This window comes from Protopterus annectens, chromosome 8.part0, assembly GCF_019279795.1.
Source record: "Protopterus annectens isolate FY-2018-M chromosome 8.part0, PAN1.0, whole genome shotgun sequence".
Classification (NCBI taxonomy): Eukaryota; Metazoa; Chordata; order Ceratodontiformes; family Protopteridae; genus Protopterus; species Protopterus annectens.
In genome coordinates this window covers 1,165,150,879-1,165,170,411 of record NC_056741.1, presented here as the reverse complement: position 1 = coordinate 1,165,170,411, position 19,533 = coordinate 1,165,150,879, and the positions used below count along the sequence as shown (strand labels likewise).

Here is a 19,533-nt window from a genome sequence, read left to right as displayed (position 1 = left end):
AGCATCACCATGACTCTGCCTCGAAGCAGAAGTCAGAGCCCAGCTGTCCATCTCCAAGGCTCGGAGAGGAAGGAACAGATCTGAGGGCATCAGGGTTGACCCTAACCTACATATCCAGAATTAATGCTTTGGCTCTGAGATCTCTCTAGCACCGACAAAGTCAGAGCTGACTGGATCAGAGATGTTGCTGTAGCTGAAGAAGGCCAAGCCTTCGGATCCAGTGTAGACAGACTCTGGATTCTTGGGTCTGATGGCTCCAAAATCGAAGGGTGGTTCGGAATACAGGTCAGCAACTGGGTATGGGCCATTTGCAGGCTCAGATCCAATGGGAGATGGAGCCAGAATAACTACAGAGGTGAACAAGAAGAGAGTGCCAAATGTAGAAGGAGCAGTGCATTTTTCTGAGACTGTGGCTCCCTGAATTTAGAGCAAAGAACAGCGACAGCCACATCCTTCACTCTGATGAATACCTTGCCCATCAAAGAAAGATCTCAGAGTTGAGGGAGAAAGGGCAGAGTGCCTTCCAAGCACAGAAGGAACACAGAATTCAGGAAGAACTCTGAGATGGCGGTGAAAGGTTTGGTTATAAACATTTTCTCAATAGAATTAACATTTGCACAGCTATCTTTATTAAATAAACGTCTCTCCTTTATTCCAGCCTAGAAAGTGGATTTAGTTAATGTCTTAAAAGATTTGAAATTGTTTGGTAGAACATTAACACTGAAGACGATGTTTCCAAATAACACTGACAATATAGATATTTTTAAAAAACAGAGTACCTGTATTCCTCCACCGCATGTGAAGGCAGATGCATTTGTTAATATTTGTGAAAGGCAGATAAGGAAAGAGTATGAAACCGATGTGAAGCCTAATTATTATAACATGACTTCGGATGAATATGCTGCATTAAGAGAGTTGAAAGCCATGAAATCTTTAGAAGTTAGACCAGCCGATAAAGGCAGCGGTATAGTGGTATTAAACAGGGAAATGTATATAGCACAAATGATGAAACTGTATGATGACAAGACTTATCTATGCATATCTAAGCCTATTGTAAATGGTATTATTGAAAAAGTGTCATTTTATGTTTTTGACATGCTAATGACAGGAATGATTAATGAGAATCTATTTCAATATTTTGAGGTGAAACAGTCACTCATTCCCATGATCTATGGTTTGCCCAAAGTACATAAAAATGTTGAATGTCCACCTGTGCATCCTATAGTATGTGGGAATGGCTGGGTGACTGAACCACTTTCTATTTATGTGGAAAATAATTTGCACCCTCTATTGGAAGGATGTGAAACAGTCCTCAGAGATACTAAATCTTTTTTACAGAAGTTATATGTCATCACTTCTAATTTGGATAATGATTACTGTTTGGTAACAATGGATATGGAGTCCCTTTTTACAGTGATTCCGAATGCCTGGGGGGTTTAGAGCATCAGGAATTTTTTGAGTGTTAATCACTGTTTTACGAATGAGAAGATTAATTTATTATGTGCACTATTAGAGCTTGTTTTAGAAAATTATTTTTTTGTATATGAGCAGAATTTTTATGTACAGAAGGTTGGTGTAGCTATGGGCACAGTGTGTGCCAATAGCTACGCCAACCTTGTTTTAGCACAATGGCAGAGGGACAAATTGTTGAAAGCCAATGGATTTTCTGGACACACAGCATGGTATACACGTTTTGTGGACATATTTCTTATGTGGAAAGGGTCGATCGAGACACTAGAGAGGTTTCTAGAGTACTTACATCATTCCAGAGATTTAAGATTTACACACAAATATTTCATGGAAGAGATAGAGTTTCTAGATGTCATGGTTAGAAAAACTGACTTTACTCATTTAAGAACTAGTATATCTAGGAAACCAATTCGTAGGAACAATTTATTACATAAAAATAGTATGCATCCTAGAAACATTTCACAAAATGTAATTAAAGGACAGTTGTATAGAATAATGTGATTGCATAATGATCAAGGACAACTGGAATTAGCAATTGCATCTTTGAAACAAGAATTTTTAGACAGAGGCTATCATGAAAAAGAAATAGCTGTATCAAAGATGCATGGAAGGAAAGAATATGGAAATGCAAACCTTATGCTGAGAGAGTAGCAGGAGAAGAATGTACGGCAGACAAGATTGGAGGGACCCTTAAGTTCCCTCTAACATATTCCAGTGATGTAAATAGATTTTGTGATATTATAAAAAAAAAAAAAAAACTGGAATATCTTGAATACAGTTAATGAACTGAAAAATGTTATAGATACTGTACCACATTTCTCTTTCAAAAATAGTAAGTCACTGAAAAGACATCTTTGCTATAACTTATCAAATTTAAATGAGAGACTGGAATCAGATAGGATAGGAACCTTTAAGCGCAGGAATTGTACAGCATGTAGATATATTCACACAGGTGCTAACTATATACATCCCTACACTAAGTTTAAGTTAGAAATAGGTTTTATGCAGATTGCAGGACTAGTAAAATTGTCTATTTTAGCTATTGTCAAATCTGCCATGCCTTTTATACAGGTAAAAGTAACAGGCAACTAAGACAGAGAATCCTTGAACATTATAGAGACATCAAGAATGGCAAGGAGGACATTACAGAGACATTAGGAATGGCAAGGACAATAATGCTCTTGCCCAACATGTTAAGGAGCATGGTACAGAGCAGAGTTTTAGGTTTCTGGTACTAGAGGTTACAACCGAAGGGATAAGAGGAGGATACATTAAAAATCAGACAGAATTAGTAAAGCAAAAGTGGATTCTCTTCTTTAATGCAGATAGAGTCTCTGGTTTAAATGGGGCTCTTTCATTAAAACCTTTCCTTAAAGCACACGCCTTGAAACATTAACTTAGATTGATATAATTTTTAAACCGATTTTAAACAGTTATAATGCGTTCATGAAGTTTTTCCCTCCAAGGACATATATATATATATATATATATATATATTTTTTTTTTTTTCATTATATATATTTTCATATTTTTGAAATTGATTATGAGCAGGTATAGTGTATTTATGAAGTTTGTCTTTTTAAGAAGTATGGATTAACATAGTTTTAATTGGTTTTAATTATTTGTATTCAGTTTACCTGGTTGTGTTTTAATATTTAAATAGTGTTTGTACTCCACAGAGAGTCTGATGAAGCGATTTGAACTATCGCAAAAGGGCTTATTTTTATTTTGTCTTTTTGAATATAGTTCCTTTTTGCCAGCTGAGTTGGTCCGGCACATTTTGTTTTGTTATAACTAACAACTGAATCTGGGTTTGGAGAAACCTCCTCATCATCCTGTCCATTTCAGCTTCAGTTAGGCTCCTAGATGATCCGAGAAATGATGAGGAATTAGATGGCCTGGAACTTCTTCTCAGAGTCTCTGGGAAGAAGAGTGAATGGATCCAAGAAGTGATTGGATCCAGAGTAAAGGAGGAAAGAGTGGGGAGCCTGAGACTTGGTCTTGGACATTCTCGGATCCAATGGACCTGATGAATCCAACTGTTTTAAAAAAAAAATTGGTGGAATTCAACCTTGAACAGCAGAATACCAATCAGGGGCCATTCTCTTCCCTCTTTACTTCTGCTTGATGAATCCCCTTTGGCCTTCTTAGGAGGTCTCTTGGAATGGGGAGCTCCAGTAGACACAGAAGCAGAAGTAGAAGAGGAAGTTAAAGGACCCTTCAAAACCAACTTATTGCAGTGTTTAACCAAGGCACAGTGGTTGAAACCTGCACATATCTCACAGTTACTATCTATGTAAAGAACCCAAACAGTATACATACTCCTGGTGGGCATCAGTCTGGGTATTTTGTGCCCAGAGGAGGTGTAGTTTTTAAACTCTGTAGGCTTATCTGACATTACCTCTATCTACAAACAAGAACAGGCAGAAGAGAAAAAGAAGATTACAAACGATGGTAAAAATTAGTGTACCTGAGTACAGGTAGCAGCTAGAAGGAAAGTTTAAGAGTAGAAGGCCTTCATCAATGAGGATACAGATTTTTTTTTTTTTTTTTTAAATGTTAGAGAGGGGAGGAAGAACCAGAAAAGGGAGGAAATATAATGATATACAAGTAAATAAAATAAAGGTCACTTACCCAGCACTGTATATATGCCCAAGCTAAGGAGACCATGTCCATTCACTGAAGCAGCAAATGAGTTCTTGTGTTATTCTATTAGCGAGGGGGATTACGGGTAAGGGGAGGAGCTCAAGATACAGGTCCAAGTCTTTAGTAGTGGCCAAAGTCAGATCCAAGGTCAGATCCAAGACTCAGCTGAGGAATGGATGAAAAAGACATCATCAGATTAAGGCCTCACTATGTCTTGGCAGTTCAGATTCTGTGTCCCAGCTCAAAAGAATGCTTTCCTTGCTTACAGCCATTTGTTCCCCAATACTTCTGAGAGTACTCTGTGAGGAAGTTTTAAAATCTTCCAACTTACTACACTCCCCAAAAATATGTTACCAGTCTCCTCTTTCTTCCACAACATGCCTCCAACATTGGCTATCTTCATTGAAAAACTCTATGAAGCCTGCTAGTGGTATAAGAATACTTATGTAAAAATACTTCCAAGCAAACATCCTAAACCTTTTGGACTTTGTTGCTTACTTGGGAGCCACATACATGTCCATGCCATTTAGCAAGCATAAAAATAAAGGTAAATAAAATAGGAAAGAGTTTGTGTGTTTGAGCCAACATCAGCTGCTGTATTACTGTAGGACTGCTCAGAGGAATTCCTTTGGATAGACTCTCTCTCTCTACATCATACTTGAGTAAGCTGCTACAGTCTTGAGAGAGTCCAAAGCTTGATTCCAAATGTCTTCGAGGATACATTCTAGTATTACCATGTTGGAGTCATGCACTGGGAACTTGGAAAATGCAAGATGACATGAAACCTACGGACCCTATTTTGCTGTGATCTGTTCCTAGTGGCAAGTTGGATGTTGTGCTCTCTTACCAGGCAGCAAAAGGAATGCACATGCAAGTCATAGGTGGTAATCTGAAAACCTCAGCAGCACTAAAATTACCAACTTTTTAGCAATGAACATTGGATCTACCATATGAGCTACCCATAATCAAAAGCTTGGTTATATTAGCAGAAAGAGTACACTGGGGAGCATGGATCTGGAAACACCCTTTCAGTAGGGGGCAGTGATGCCACAGCATGTGCCAGTGGCAGCATACTTGCCCTAGGAAGGAAACCTACAGTCTAAATGATCTCTGGCAAGAGATGGGATACTCAGGGCAGAACATCCTAGCTGTTACCCTCTGCAGACAGCTCCTCTAAGATCTTCATTAATTTGACTGTTAACCAAATAATGACCAAAGGTTTTTAGTCCACCAAAACAGAATCAATAGCATTTTTAAGATGGAATATACAGGCACTCAGTAATTCAATTAGGAAGCAAAAGGTATGCAAGCTATTTATAATGGAGCCCAAGACACTCTACCCATCAGGTGACAAAGTACAGTTGTGTACCTACCATAAATGTAGATGTTCGAGTGTATTCACTGTTGCAGTCATTACAATTGGGTTATCCTGCTGGCAGGCTACCCGCAGTCAACCTGAGTTCCAAAGTCTAGGTCCGGCGTCGGTTGCTGTCGCCTCCTCCCTGACGTTGCTGCGCCAGGGGTATAAAAGATGCAGCCGACGCCATTTTCTTCAGTTTTTCTTGTCCCAGATGTCAGGTGCCCCTAAAATGGTAGGCTCACTAATGCCAATAAGCATGCATAACCAAAACCCAACTTTTCCTTCATCTACAAGCAAATACACCACATAGGTTGTACAGAATAGAGAAGTACAGATAAGTCCCAGCAAGGAAAAGGGGGATGGGGGGAGGGTAACCTGGACTGCAACAGTGAATACACTCGAACATCTACATTTATGGTAGGTACACAACTGTACCATGTTCATAGTGTTTCACTGTTGCAGTCATTATAATTGGGTTGAATCCCAAAGCTATGGTTGGGAGGCTGGTGCTAAATAGGATTAGGAGAGGCTATCAGGCCCTGCAGAACTGCAGTGGCAAAGCCTGCCCTGAATTTAGAGTAGAGAGGTAAGTGATAGTGCTTTGTAAAAGTAAATACTGAACTTCAAGCTGCAACCTCTAAGATGTCTTTGGTTGGTACTCCTCTGAGGAAGGCTGTGGAAGTGGCTGCTGCTCTGGTGGAATGTGGCCTAATGCCCTTAGGCACTGATTTGCCATGCTGTGAATAGCAGAAATGAATGCAGTGGCCTATCCACTTTGAAATAGTCTGCTTTGAGATGGGCTTTCCTTTTGATCCTGCAGCATATGCTACTAGAAGTTGTTCAGTCTTTCTGAAAGCTTTGGTTCTGTCCAAGTAGAAGCGTAGCTGTCTGTGAATGTCCAAAGAATGCAGAAGTCTCTCACCCTTATTCTGTGGGTTTGGGTAAAAGGTAGGCAAGTGAATTGTTTGGTTAAGGGCCACACTGGTCACTACCTTAGGCATAAAAGTAGGGTTTGTCCTCAGAGAAACCTTGTCAGGATGGAAAATGATAAAAGGTTCCACAGACATGAGTGCCTGTAACTCTGAGACTCGTCTAGCGAAGGTTATTGCTAGGAGCAGAGCTGTTTTCCAGGATAAGAATTTTATATCAGCTGCAGAGGCTGGCTCAAACGGAGGCAGTGTAAGTTTTTCCAAGACATAGTTGAGGTCCCATGCAGGTATTGGTGCTCTCCTTGGGGGTCTAATGTTTTTGGCCCCTCTGAGGTACTGCCTTAGTAATGGATGAGAAAAAATAGGTGGTTCTGTATTGTAATGAGCTGAAATGGCAGAGGCGTGAATTTTAATTGATGAAACGGAAAGGCCTTTATCCAGCATCTCAGTTAAGTATTGCAAAATCTGAGGAATATTTGGAACAATCGTGTCAATACCTTGTGTCTGGTTCCAAGCACAGAATCTCTTCCATTTTTCTGCATAAGATTTTCTGGTGCTAGGCCTCCTGGCCTCCAAAATAACATTCATGACTGCTTTAGAAAGAGGTGTGTCTTGAATGGCTACAGTATCTGCCATGCTGCCAGGTTTAAGGTCCTGAGTTGGCTGTGCAGTATATGACTGTCTTGTTGGGTCAACAAGTGAGGAATCTGAGGCAGTGTCCAGGCTGGGCATCGAGACAAGCTCATTAGGATTGGGTACCAGTGCTGGCGGGGCCAGTCTGGGGCAATCAATCATTTTTGGCTTCTCTTGTCTGACCTTGAGGAGTACCTTGGGGAGGAGAGGCAGAGGAGGAAAGGCATATACTGTTAGGTTTTTCCAGCTGAAAGATAGAGCATCCACTTTCCATGCTTGCTTGTGATAAGCCCTTGTGCAGAATCTTTGCAGTTGGCAATTGTGAGGGGAGGCAAATAGGTCTATGTCCGGGCATCCCCAGTTCCCTGTTATCATGCTAAAGACTTGTGGATCCAATTTCCACTTGTGGGGATCCATTAGGTTTCTGCTTAGTTCGTCTGCCAGAGTATTTATCCTTCCTGGCAGGAATTGTGCTTGCAGATGTACTTGGTAAGTCAATGCTGTGTCCCACAAGTTCATGGCTAGTCTGCAGAGGGGGGTAGGAATGTGTGCCCCCTTGCTTATGTACCACATGACTGTGGTATTGTCTGTCTTTATCAGTAGTTGTCCTGGATGAAGTAGATCCTTGAAGGCTGTCAGGGTATTTTGAACTGCTAGCATCTCTTTTTGATTGATATGTAGATGCATTTGACTTGCGGACCATGTGCCCTGAATACATCTTCCTGCCATATGGGTCCCCCAGGCATAATCTGATGCATCTGTTGTCAATGTCTGCCTAGCTGTGGGTAAGGTGAGTGGCTGTCCCGTGTTGTGGTGACAGGCTTTTGCCCACCATCGAAACTCCTGTCGCAGGCAGGGAATGAGGGTAATTATTGTTTCCAGGCTGTGGCAATGTTGAGTCCAAACACTTTTTAGATACCCTTGAAGTTTCCTCATATGCAGTCTTGCATATGGAATTAGCAGAATGCAGGATGCCATGAAGCCCAAAGCCTGCAGAATTTTTCTTGCTGATAAGTGGATCTTTGTTGCCAACATTTTGAAATAAGTAGTCAGTGGTCTGTGTTTGTCTGGCATGAGATAAGCCATCTGGGCAGTTGTATTTAAGCTTGCACCCAGGAATATTATCTCTTGAGAGGGTACAAGTTTTGATTTCTTTTCGTTTACTGTGTGTCCTAGGCCTGTTAGTAGTGTTTTTACAAATGCCAGATGCTGTAGTAGAGTGTCCTTGTTCTCCGCTTGAATAAGGCAGTCGTCCAAGTAAGGATATATTTGAATTCCTCTTTGTCTGCAAAAAGCAATTACTGGTGCCAGGCATTTTGTGAAGACCCTGGGAGCAGTAGATAAGCCAAAGGGCAGTGCAGAGAATTGGCAATGCATTGAGCCAGCTATAAATCTGAGGTATCTTCTGCATGATTGCCTGATTGGGACATGCAGGTACGCCTCTTTTAGGTCTAAAGTCACAAGCCAAGCCTTCTTGCCAAGCATGGGCAGAAGCTGCTGCAGAGTTAACATTTTGAATTTTGGAATATCCAGGAATGTGTTCAGGATAGACAGGTCCAGTATTGGTCTCCAGGTTTTGTTCTTTCTGGGCACCAAGAATAGCCTTGAGTAAAATCCTAGTCCCTGCTCTTGCTGTGGTACTTGCTGAATGGCTCTCATGTCCATGAGGGATGAAACTTGTTTTTGTGCCTCTACCCATTGATTGCGTGGCAGGTCTGGCATACCGTTTGGCCTTGGTAGGGTGTGAAAATGGAACCTGTAGCCCTGGGATACGATATTTAAGACCCATTTGTCCTGGGTGATCACGTGCCAATTTTGTGCAAAAAGTGCTAGCTTTCCCCCCAGAGGAGCTGCCAGAAGATAAGTGCTTTGTGCTGGCAGGGGAAAGTCATTGAGACTGCTTCTTGTATGGCTGTGATTTTTCTTCTTCACTTTTGGAGGTAGAAGCACCCCATTGTTTAGGCCTGTATGAGCCTTGGGGCTGTGATCTGCCTCTGGGGCATCTGTATCTGCCTCTTTGTGGCCTGTCTGACACTGGAAAGGACCAATTCTTTACAGGCCAGTTCCTGCTAAATCTGGAAGGCTGTACTTGTAAGAAATCCTTGACCGTTTGCATAGATTTAGCTTTGTCCTCCATTTTCTTCAACACCTCTTCTGCTTTAACACCAAACAAGGTATCATGTTGTAATGGAGCATCTAATAATTTTGCTTTAACATGATCGGGCAGATTCTGTTCTTTTAACCAAGCATGTCTCCTAATGACAGAACCTGTAACAGCGGCCCTGCAAGAGGCCTCTAGAGAATCAAAACCACATTGCAAAGTATGCTTTCCTACTTGTTCAGCTGCATGCAATAAATCCTGCATTTCTTTGTTTTCTGCACACTCTGAATTTGTCAACATTTTCTGTTTAAGCAATGACATTAGATATTGCTGATATTTAAGCATATGAAATTGACAATTTAAAGCTCTTACAGCCAAGGTATCAGAAGTATAAATCTTTTTTCCCCATCTGTCCAGGGCCCTTGAATCCCTATCAGAGGGTATAGGGTTTTTTGCAGTGGAAGCCTTGACCCCTTTTGGGACCTTGAGAGATAGTTTCTGGGTCAACAGCAGGGTTTTTATAAATAAATGTATATGAATCAGGAACCCTGTAGACAGTCCGGACTCTGAAAATACATCATCTACAATGTCTAAAACAGGAGGAATAGCAAGGGGCCTGTGCTGAGGTAATAAAAGGAAGTCTCGGAGCCTTTTCTTGGATTCTGAGTAATCTTGGCTCTCCCAATGGAAATGCTCCCTCACAGTATGCAGGGTTTCCCCAAAAGAATAATCCTCAGGAGGAGAGGCTGAAGGAATAGATTCTTCAGCATCACAATCCTCATAGGGAGGAAAAGAATATTCCTGCTCAGAAGAGGAATCAGAGGAAATGGAAACCTGATCTGAAGATGCATATTCTATGTCTTGCCTAGGCCTCTTATCAGGAGGGGGATGGGAACCCCTGATCAAAGTAATTAGGTCTTCGGCCATTTTAAGCATCTGTTTTTTAGGCATGGAGGCCTGTCCAGGAGAATGCTGTACTTGTTTCTTTGTCTTTAGAGTTGCTTTAGTCTTTGCCTTTGAAGCTGAAGTTGGTTTTACATACAACTGTGTAGGCCTGAAAACACCCTCAGAAGCCGATGCCTGATCAGCGGCTCCGGACCCATCTGAGGGAATAGTTTCTGAATGTCCAATACCTTGAGTTTCCAGCGGCCTAATCGGCTCCATGTGGGAGTCAGAAGCGGCCTGTGGCTCTGAGGTAGTGGGTGTCAGGGGCTGCGAAAGCGCCTCACTGAGAACCAGCGAACCAGCGAGAGGCCTGGCAGAAGCCTCGTCGTCGGTTTTGGACCTTGGGTGCCTGTCCTTTTCTTTGCAATTTTTATTAACTCCAGTAGTCGGTTGCTCCGATGGCATTATATAGTTAAATCTTTTGCCAAAATAATGAAATGCAAAATCGTACCGACGCTTAATAGTGATTAAATCTAGCACAAAACCGACAACTAGCAACGTCGTGGTCAGGGCCTAGGCAAGGAATACAGTAACAATGAAAATCCTTATGAGGTATTTGCTTCCCACAAGAAATACAATTATTAACTTTTTCTGACATCGGTCTGGAGCAAGAAAAAAGTTTCCCCAACGGGGTATTTAGCTTTAATGAAGAGTTCGGATCTGAAATTCGAATTTGAAAATCTCAGGAGTCGGCCGACCGGCACTTGCGAACTGCTTTTGCTTTGGGCACCGCGCGGCAAGAAAGACTGAAGAAAATGGCGTCGGCTGCATCTTTTATACCCCTGGTGCACTGATATCAGGGAGGAGGCGACAGCAACCGACGCCGGACCTAGACTTTGGAACTCAGGCCGACTGCGGGTAGCCTGCCAGTAGGATAACCCAATTGTAATGACTGCAACAGTGAAACACGAACATCTATTGTGACATGTTTGCCATTTTGCTTTATTTTTTCTACAGATAATCATCCCAAAGGCACTGCAACTTTATCCATGCATAATATCAGTGATCAACATTAGTAAAGCCAGCTTACTGATTTAAAGGCAAGGTTTGTCTGAGTTGCTGGTGACCAAAATTCAGTCAAAAGAATGAGTTGCTAATGTCTGCTTACCTTTTTCAGGAGAAGGCATTGATGGGCAACCTGCTTCACAGGGTATTCTTACTTGTAAGAGAGATGGTACTTGAGGCATAATCTCAGGACAATGCATGGCAGAATGCGTACCAGTGTGGAGTTGGGGCAGCAATCAAACCTACAGTCTGTGTAGCTCCACTGCATGCCGACTTTTCTTTCTTAGAAAGACGGCAATCTGTTTTATTTATTTTTAAATATTCTCATATAGCAAGAATGTTAAAATATCACCTTTTCTTAATACTGAAGAACAGAGTTTTTACATGCAATAAACATTAAAAAGTTCTGGAAGATAAACAATAAAGTGTCATAAGTTTTTTTTTTTTATTTCCTAAAAGCAGCTACTGAAACAAACACAGTAACAACTTTTTCCCATTATCTGTTACTGCATGCAACATTTCACCTGACTAAAAGTTTTATTCCTTTTTTTTTAACATACAAATGCAGACATTTACAAATTTTCAAAAAATATCACAAGAAGATGGTCCTAGCAACTGTGAAGTTAAACTTTAACATTGGCTGAGGAACAAGGCCACTTCAATTTTAAACAGGTATACAAACCTAGAAAGCATTAAATGTTGCTATTTTAAGCAAAAGACAGGACAATATAATCTCAGTAATCTCCCCAGTTACCTATACCCTTTACATTTTTTATAAAATTGTCAATATATTCATACTTGATTGCAATCTGGAGTAGGACTGCAAACAAAAATGTTGGAAGGGGTTTAAAAATATTAACTTTGGTTAGTATGCAACAGTGATGCTCAAAAATAGAAGTTATGTTTTTACCATAACGTTCCATGTTAGTTGTCTTCTTCTCGCCTTCTTCTTGCTGGATGGGTTCGAGCCGACTGCTCCGACTCGGCCACTCTAAAAGCTCGAGAGTTGGTTCCACCGGCTTGAGGCTCCCCTTATATCCCACAATGCTAGGCGTGAGTTACCTCAGATCTCGTTTGCAAGCTAGGCCCAGCTTATAATAGTAGCAGAATAACTAGAAACAAAATCCACCTCTATAAACAAGGGTGAAGAGAAGGGTGACCTACATCCTGATCTAGGAAATATGCACAGCAGAGCATATACCTAAAGTAAAGAGGTGGTAGAAAGAGAGGTCACAATCAAACTCCTCTAGGTCTGTCCAGGCCAGGGGGAAGGAGGGTGGGACGCAAGAAGAAGGCGAGAAGAAGACAACTAACATGGAACGTTATGGTAAGAACATAACTTCTATATGTTAAGTTGTCTATCTCGCCTTCATTCTTGCTGGATGGGACCGCGTCCCTAGCACCTTGTCCTGGGTGGCCTAACGGAACAGACTCTTGAGAACAGTGGAACCAAAGTTAGCTCTATGCCTAGAAGCTAAATCCAACTTATAATGAGAAATGAAAGTGTGAGGAGTAGCCCAAGTAGCCGCTGCACAAATGGTGTCAATAGGCAGTCTGTCTTGGAAGGCTATAGAAGTAGCCAAAGCTCTGGTAGAATGGGCTTTAGGTTTGTTAGGCAGCTTTTGGTGTCTAATTTCATAAACAAGGGAAATCAGAGATGTTAGCCATCTAGATAATGATACCTTTGAAACTGAAAGTCCCTTTCTGCCTTCTGCATAAGAGACAAACAGCTGGTCAGATTTTCTGAATTGTTTGGTTCTATCCAAATAGTACCTTAACTGACGATGAACATCTAGCCAATGCAATTTTGTTCAGACCTGTTAGAATATTCTGGAAAAACACAGGAGGTCAATGCTTTGATTTAGGTTAGACGCGAGGCTATCTTAGGTAAAAAGACAGGTTGGTTCATAAAGATACCCTGTCCTTATGGAACAACAGATAAGGAGGTCGACAGCTGAGTGCATGAAGTTCTGAAACTCTTCTAGCTGAAGTAATAGCTACCAGAAAGAGTGTCTTCCATGATAGCAATTTTAAAGAACAGGAGGCTGCAGGTTCGAAAGGGGAAAGAATCAAAGAACTAAGAACTAAATTTAGGTCCCAAGGAGGAGGAGGATTTCTTATAGGAGGTCTGAGTAGAAAAGCTCCTTCAAAAGGCTTTGCAAAGCTTGTGGGACATGATGGCAGACTCTGAAATGCCCACATGAAAGTTAGAAATAGCTGCCAATTGAACTTTAAGAGTAGAAGGAGATGAACCTGCATGGAAGAGTTCAGCTAGAAAATCAAGGACCATTTGGATGGAAGCAGTGAAAGGATCTATGTCCCTTCCTTGAGCCCAATAGGCGAAACGCTTTCCACTTACTCAAATAAATCTTCGAGTGGAAGATTTATGGGAAGCTATCAAAATATCTCGGACAGAGTGAGATATTTGAGGAAGCCTGGCTAAGGTTGGAATTGGAGGAACCAAGCAGTGAGGTTCAGAGAGGAAGGAGCGATGAAACTGACCCGACTGATGGATCAAAAGATCTGGAACTAGGTCCAGATGCCAAGGTCGCCCAACAGAAAATGATGTAGAAAGAGGAACCAAACCTGTCGAGGCCAGTAAGGAGCAATGAGGATCAACGAGGCCTTCTGAGCGATAGCTTTCTGTATCACTTGAGAGATTAGTGGGAAGGAGGAAATGCATACAGAAGTCCCGGGCCAAACTTGGACTAGAGCGTCTCTGCTGGGCTGGCCTGGTAAAGGGAATAGGGTGAAATAATCTCTGCACTTGCTGTTTTGGGGAGTAGCAAAAGGTCGCAGCAAGGCTGACCCCACTTGAGAAAAATTTCTCTCACAACAGAGTCTTTCAGAGACCACTCGTGAGGCATGAGGATAGCTCTGCTCAACTTGTCCGCGATTTGATTGGACTTCCGGGATGTGCGTTGCTATCAGAAACCGCTGAGAAGAAATCGCCCATTGCCACAGTCTGAGTGCTTCTCGACACAGGGGGTAGGACCTGGTTCCGCCTTGTTTGTTGATATACCACACTACAGACATATTGTCCGTCTGGATTGCTATCGTTCCCAAGGGAAGAGAGTCTTGAAGGGCTTGCAACGCTAAAAGCACTGCTCTCATCTCTAGAACATTTATGTGCAAGTGGCATTCGTCTGGTTGCCATATGCCCTGGACAGTTCTGCCCTGATAATGCCCCCCCCACCCGATCAGGGAGGCGTCCGTTGTCAGAGTAGCAACCGGAGGGGAAGGGACAAAGGGTCTTCCCAATAAGAGCTGAGGGGAAGACATCCACCACAGAAGATGATTCCTGCATGTCTGCGTAATCATAATGGTGTGGGACATCGGAAGTTGCTGGTATGACCATTGCGTGAAGAGCATCCATTGAAGGATTCTCATGTGGAATCTGGCTAATGGAAGCAGAGGTATGGCAGCCGCCATAATCCCCAACACTTTCAGAACTAACCTGGCTTTGATTCTGTTGCTGCTGAAGAGGAGCGAGACCAGTTTGTGTATGTCTGTTATTCTCTGATCTGTTAGTCTCGCAGACATGTTGACTGTGTCTAGATTTGCGCCTATGAAGGTAATAGTACGACAAGGCGACAAAACAGACTTTTCGCAATTTATTGAAATGCCTAAATTTTGACAAATGCGAAAGGTGTAGTCCCTGGCCATTAGAAGAAGATGCTTGGTGGGAGCTGTGAGGAGCCAGTCGTCCAAATATGGAAACACCTGGAATCCTTGACGTCTCAGGTGAGAAGCTACCACTGCCATGCATTTGGTAAACACCCGGGGGGCAGTGGTGAGACCAAAGGGCAGGGCCCTGAATTGAAAATGACTGGTTCCCAGCCTGAAGCGAAGGAATCTTCTGGAGCGTCTGTTCATTTTTATGTGATAGTACGCATCCTGAAGGTCTATAGAGCACATCCAGTTTCCCTTTCCCAAAAGGGGAAGGGTGGACTGCAGTGTGACCATCCGAAATCTTGTTTTCTTGACTGACTTGTTCAAGATACTGAGATCCAAAATTGGTCTCCAGTCCCCTGTTTTCTTTGGAACTAAAAAGAACCTGGAGTAGATTCCGGATCCTTGATGGTCTGCTGGAACTGGCTGAATTGCTCTTTTTGCAAGCAGCTTTGAAATTTCCAAAGCTGCAAGATCCCTTTGAGCGGGTGGAATATCTGGAAGGGATTTTTTTGACTGGTTTGGAATGTGAACGAAGGGAATGGAATAGCCTTCGGAAATGATGGACTGTACCCATTTGTCTTGAGTCAGGGATAGCCAGGCTTCTGGGTACAGTGACAATCTTCCCCCGACTGCCTCCGAAGGTGGGCAGTCGGGCAACACCTCAGGGATGCTGAAAGGGCTTATCAGAGAAGGCTTCTCGATTGCCCTGGTTCTGCGGACCCCCCCTGCCTCTAGGGCGACGTCTACCATTGTTGTTCCCCCCTCTGCCTCTGGCGGGAAACCGACTCTGTGCGTCAGGCGAAGTCCCTTGAGATTGTTTGCGGAACCACATTTTCCCACTTTTCTGGCCTTTGGGGTAAGGCCTAGAAGGAGTAGAAAAACGGACTCCGACGGCAGAAAGAGTCTTGCCATCCGTCTCGCACCTAGTCAAGGTTTCTTTCACTTGAGGACCAAAAAGAGATAATCCATCAAACGGGGAATTAGTGAATGACGTTTTAAAGGGGTCCGCAAAGTTGCATAGCCGCATCCAGGCATGCCTGCGTAAGGCTACACCTGTCCCTGCGGCCCTGCTCGCTCCATCAGCCGCATACGAAAGGAAGCGCATGGAGGAGTTAGCTATGGAGTTCAGGGTAGCCAGCTGAGTGTTCATCTTGTCCTGAAAACCCGCAGCTGTAGGATCCTTCAACATGTCACTCGCTTCTTTGATCAAGTCTCTTTGAAGACGAGTAAAATGGCATAGGTAGTTCAGCAAACGCATTGCAAAGGTCGCTGATGAGAACATCCGCTTCCCGTACCTGTCCATAGACCTATATTCCTTGTTAGGTGGATGGACAGGCACTGAAGGATCAGCTAGTTCCTTCTTAGTGGCAGCAGCAACCACCATAGCATCCACAGAAACTCCCTTGGTCAAAAATTGTTTATCCGCTGGTGCCGTGATAAATTTTGAGGGTCTCCTGGGAGTGGGGTCCACTGAGTCAGGAGCCGTCCATGCCTTTTTTGCTACCACCTGCATGAGGGGGTCAAAGGGGGGAGACACCCAGGAGGTGGAAGGGCGAGAGCCAAACGCCTCAAGGTACACAGATTCATCCTCCGAAGGGTTGAGGGCTGGCCAATTTCCCCAGTGCTTGAGGATTTCTAGAATGTCTGCAAATGAGACATCTTCAGAAGGGGAACGGGGGGACCCTCGGAATCCTCTAAATCTGTGTCAGAGGTGACGGACTCAGGTGAGTCTATGTGTTTCCTCTTACACTTTCTCTTCCGAGGGGGCTCTTCTGCCAATTCAGGAGAGGCCTCGGAAGAGGATGAGATCTCCACAGGGGATTCCTGAGGAGCTGGCTCTCTGCGGTCTGGGATGAGGGAGTGAGTCGACTTGACCTGAGGCACCGAAGAGGGAGGGGCGGACGGAGCCGACTGTGGAGTTGAACCAGGTTCCAACACACTCCGCATGACCTCGAACGCACCCCTGTCAGGCAGAGCCAGAGGTCCCCGCTCTGAAAAGCTAAAAACCTCTCTCGGCACCGACAGTGATGGCTCCGAGGCCAATGTCGGAGCCGAACTCACCAGCGCCGAAGCTCCGAGAGGGAGAGCGGGGTCGGACAAGGGTCCGATGCCACTCACCCCCTCGGAGCCGACGAGGGAAGTCCGGCGCCGAGATTCCTCTAAGGAAGAAATCGGAGCCGACGATGGAGCCGAAGACATTTGTATCGGCTCCGACGCTACCACAGTCTCGGTTCCGAAACGCCCCGGCTCCGAGCTCACCGGAGTCGGAGGAGGAACATAATGAGGGACAGGGTCAGGCATCGACTGATGAGTCGGGCTCTGAAGCATTTGGGCCAGTGCCTCGGACTTAAGAAGTCGACTCACTACCCTCTGAAGGTCATGGTCCGAAAGCCTCGATGACCTAGAGGAGTGAGATCTATGGCTCCGTTCAGACAGCAAGGGAGATGCTGGAGCCGAGTGAACGGAGCCAAGGGACGGTGACCTGGACCTCTTTCTAGATGTCGGTTCCGAAGGTCTGGTCGGAACCGACACAGGAATTTCCAATACCTCGGCTCCAGCCGGAGCCGAGGAACCCACAGGAACTGCAGTCTGAGACTCATCGGCTCCAGCCGGAGCCGATGTAGACGGAGGTTTCGAAGCCTTACGCCTCGGCTCAGAAGCTGGAGCCGAGGACCTAGAAGCCTTGGAGGGTTTTCCCGAAGGAACAGTAAGGGAACCCTCAGGCTTAAGTAAACCTCTCAAAATAAGTTTGTTTTTTCTTTCCTGCAGGACTCTGGGGCTGAAGCCGTGGCATACAGCGCAAGAGTCCTGCAGGTGTAAAGGTCCCAGGCAGTAGACCCAAGAAGTGTGACCGTCTGTCAGAGACATTTTCTGACAGCACGAGTCACACTTCTTGAAGCCTGAGACCTTTGAGTCTTTAGACATTATAGAAGGAAGTGTAACCACACACACACAGTCAAACACACTGATTACACCCTATACAAGTTTAAACTCAAAAAATAAAACTCACTATCAAAGTTTTAAATTCCTGAGAAAATCACACACACACCACTAGGGGATGGAAAAGGCCCAAAGGCCCGAGGGAAGAACTTATAAGTTCTTGTGAAAAGAGGGATAATAGAAGAGAAAAGGGGACAAAATCCACTAAACTAAGGGAAACAACTGTTAAGAATTAAACTAAAGGGGTTTAAGTAGACTAAATTTTACTCTACAATAACTCACCAAGAAGCCGGTAGAAACCAAACACCTCGATCGCTGTAGCGGCAAACGAGATCTGGGGTAACTCACGCCTAGCATTGTGGGATATAAGGGGAGCCTCGAGCCGGTGGAACCAACTCTCGAGCTTTTAGAGTGGCCGAGTCGGAGCCGAGGTCGGCTCCGAACCCATCCAGCAAGAATGAAGGCGAGATAGACAACTTAACATCAATGATTAATTCACTGATCTTTAAGGAGAACTATAATCATACAGAATATTGCATCTATAAAGTATCAGAAGGTCTTCTAAGAACTAAACCAACACGGGAATACAGAAAGGAGATTCTGCCAATAGGGATAACTGCAATTGGGGATAAAGACAATAGGCAAGAGGGGGTGGGAATATATTGGAGAAAACTGGCAAAGGAACCAAGATACTGGGAACAAATAATTAGAGGCAAAGGTAAAAGAATGGGAAAATGCCAAGAACTTATTTGGACTGCAGGAAAAGACTGCCTTCTATATCAAGGACTGATATCAGAGTATAGGCAAAAGAAAGAAAAAGGGGGTCCTAAACAAAAGACCAGCACTGGTAGAGTTTTTAGTGAAAGCTAGAACAGAAGTTGCTATTAAGAAAGGAATAATTAGTTGAGCATATAAAATATTGCATGATAACTACAAAAATCAATCAGAGGAGGTTAGGAAGTACTGGAAAGAGATTAGATAAGCAATTCACAAAGAAACAATGGGGGGATATATGTATGTTTCCCAGATATGCAATAAACATCTAGAAGATTTCGGATCTTTGCGTGGAAGTGCTTATAAAGGTGCTTTTATACCCCAAGCAGACTTCAAAGAATTTTTTCTCAGGTAGACAGCAATTTTTCTTAGGTAGACAACAAATGGAGATGTGATGGGGCAGAAAGAGGAAGAGGTAAATGGGAATATATTTTCTGGGAGTGTAATGGGTTGGTAGACTTTAAGGATTCCCTGTGGACTGCTCTGTCATAATGCTGGGTGAGCAAGTTGGAGTGACTAGGGAAATGTTTTTTTTTTTTGAGCTATGATACAAACTTGGAATTGCATAGACATAGTAAGACCTTGCCAAGTCTAATTGTAACAGCTGCCAAAAAAGCATTTACTAGGAAAAGGAAATCAAAGTCTAAACAGACTTTTCTAGAAGCAGGGAAGATCTTTAGAAAAGGGTAGGAGCAAATTACCTAGGAAAAAATGGGAACTGTGGGATCAATACATGCAGAGGAGGAACAAGGTTTAAAAGAGGGCAGGATGCGAATGAGCTATGTAACGGTTGACTAACAATGCTTGGATATGTTTAAAGTGATGTATGTTTGCAGCTACAGTTGTGTTGGCACAGTTTGGAATATATAATGTTCTGCAACTGAGATTGTGTTGCTATGGTTTATTGTCATTTATACAAATACAACATGGTCTATGTCATGCACGACAATTTAATTCAGATGTTTCTTGTTTAAAAAAAAAAAAGAAAGAAAAAAGTAACAGAACTAAAAAAAAATGGATAATTCAGTCTTCCCACATTATTATAAGTGCTAGTT

At 43.3% G+C, this 19,533-nt stretch overlaps 1 protein-coding gene across 1 annotated transcript in view; it reads right to left on the bottom strand.

The window, feature by feature from the left end:
* The window catches only part of WDR90 (WD repeat domain 90), a 1,773,335-nt gene that overhangs the window by 1,198,016 nt on the left and 555,786 nt on the right, over positions 1–19,533 (bottom strand). The gene's annotated exons all lie outside the window — the stretch shown is intronic.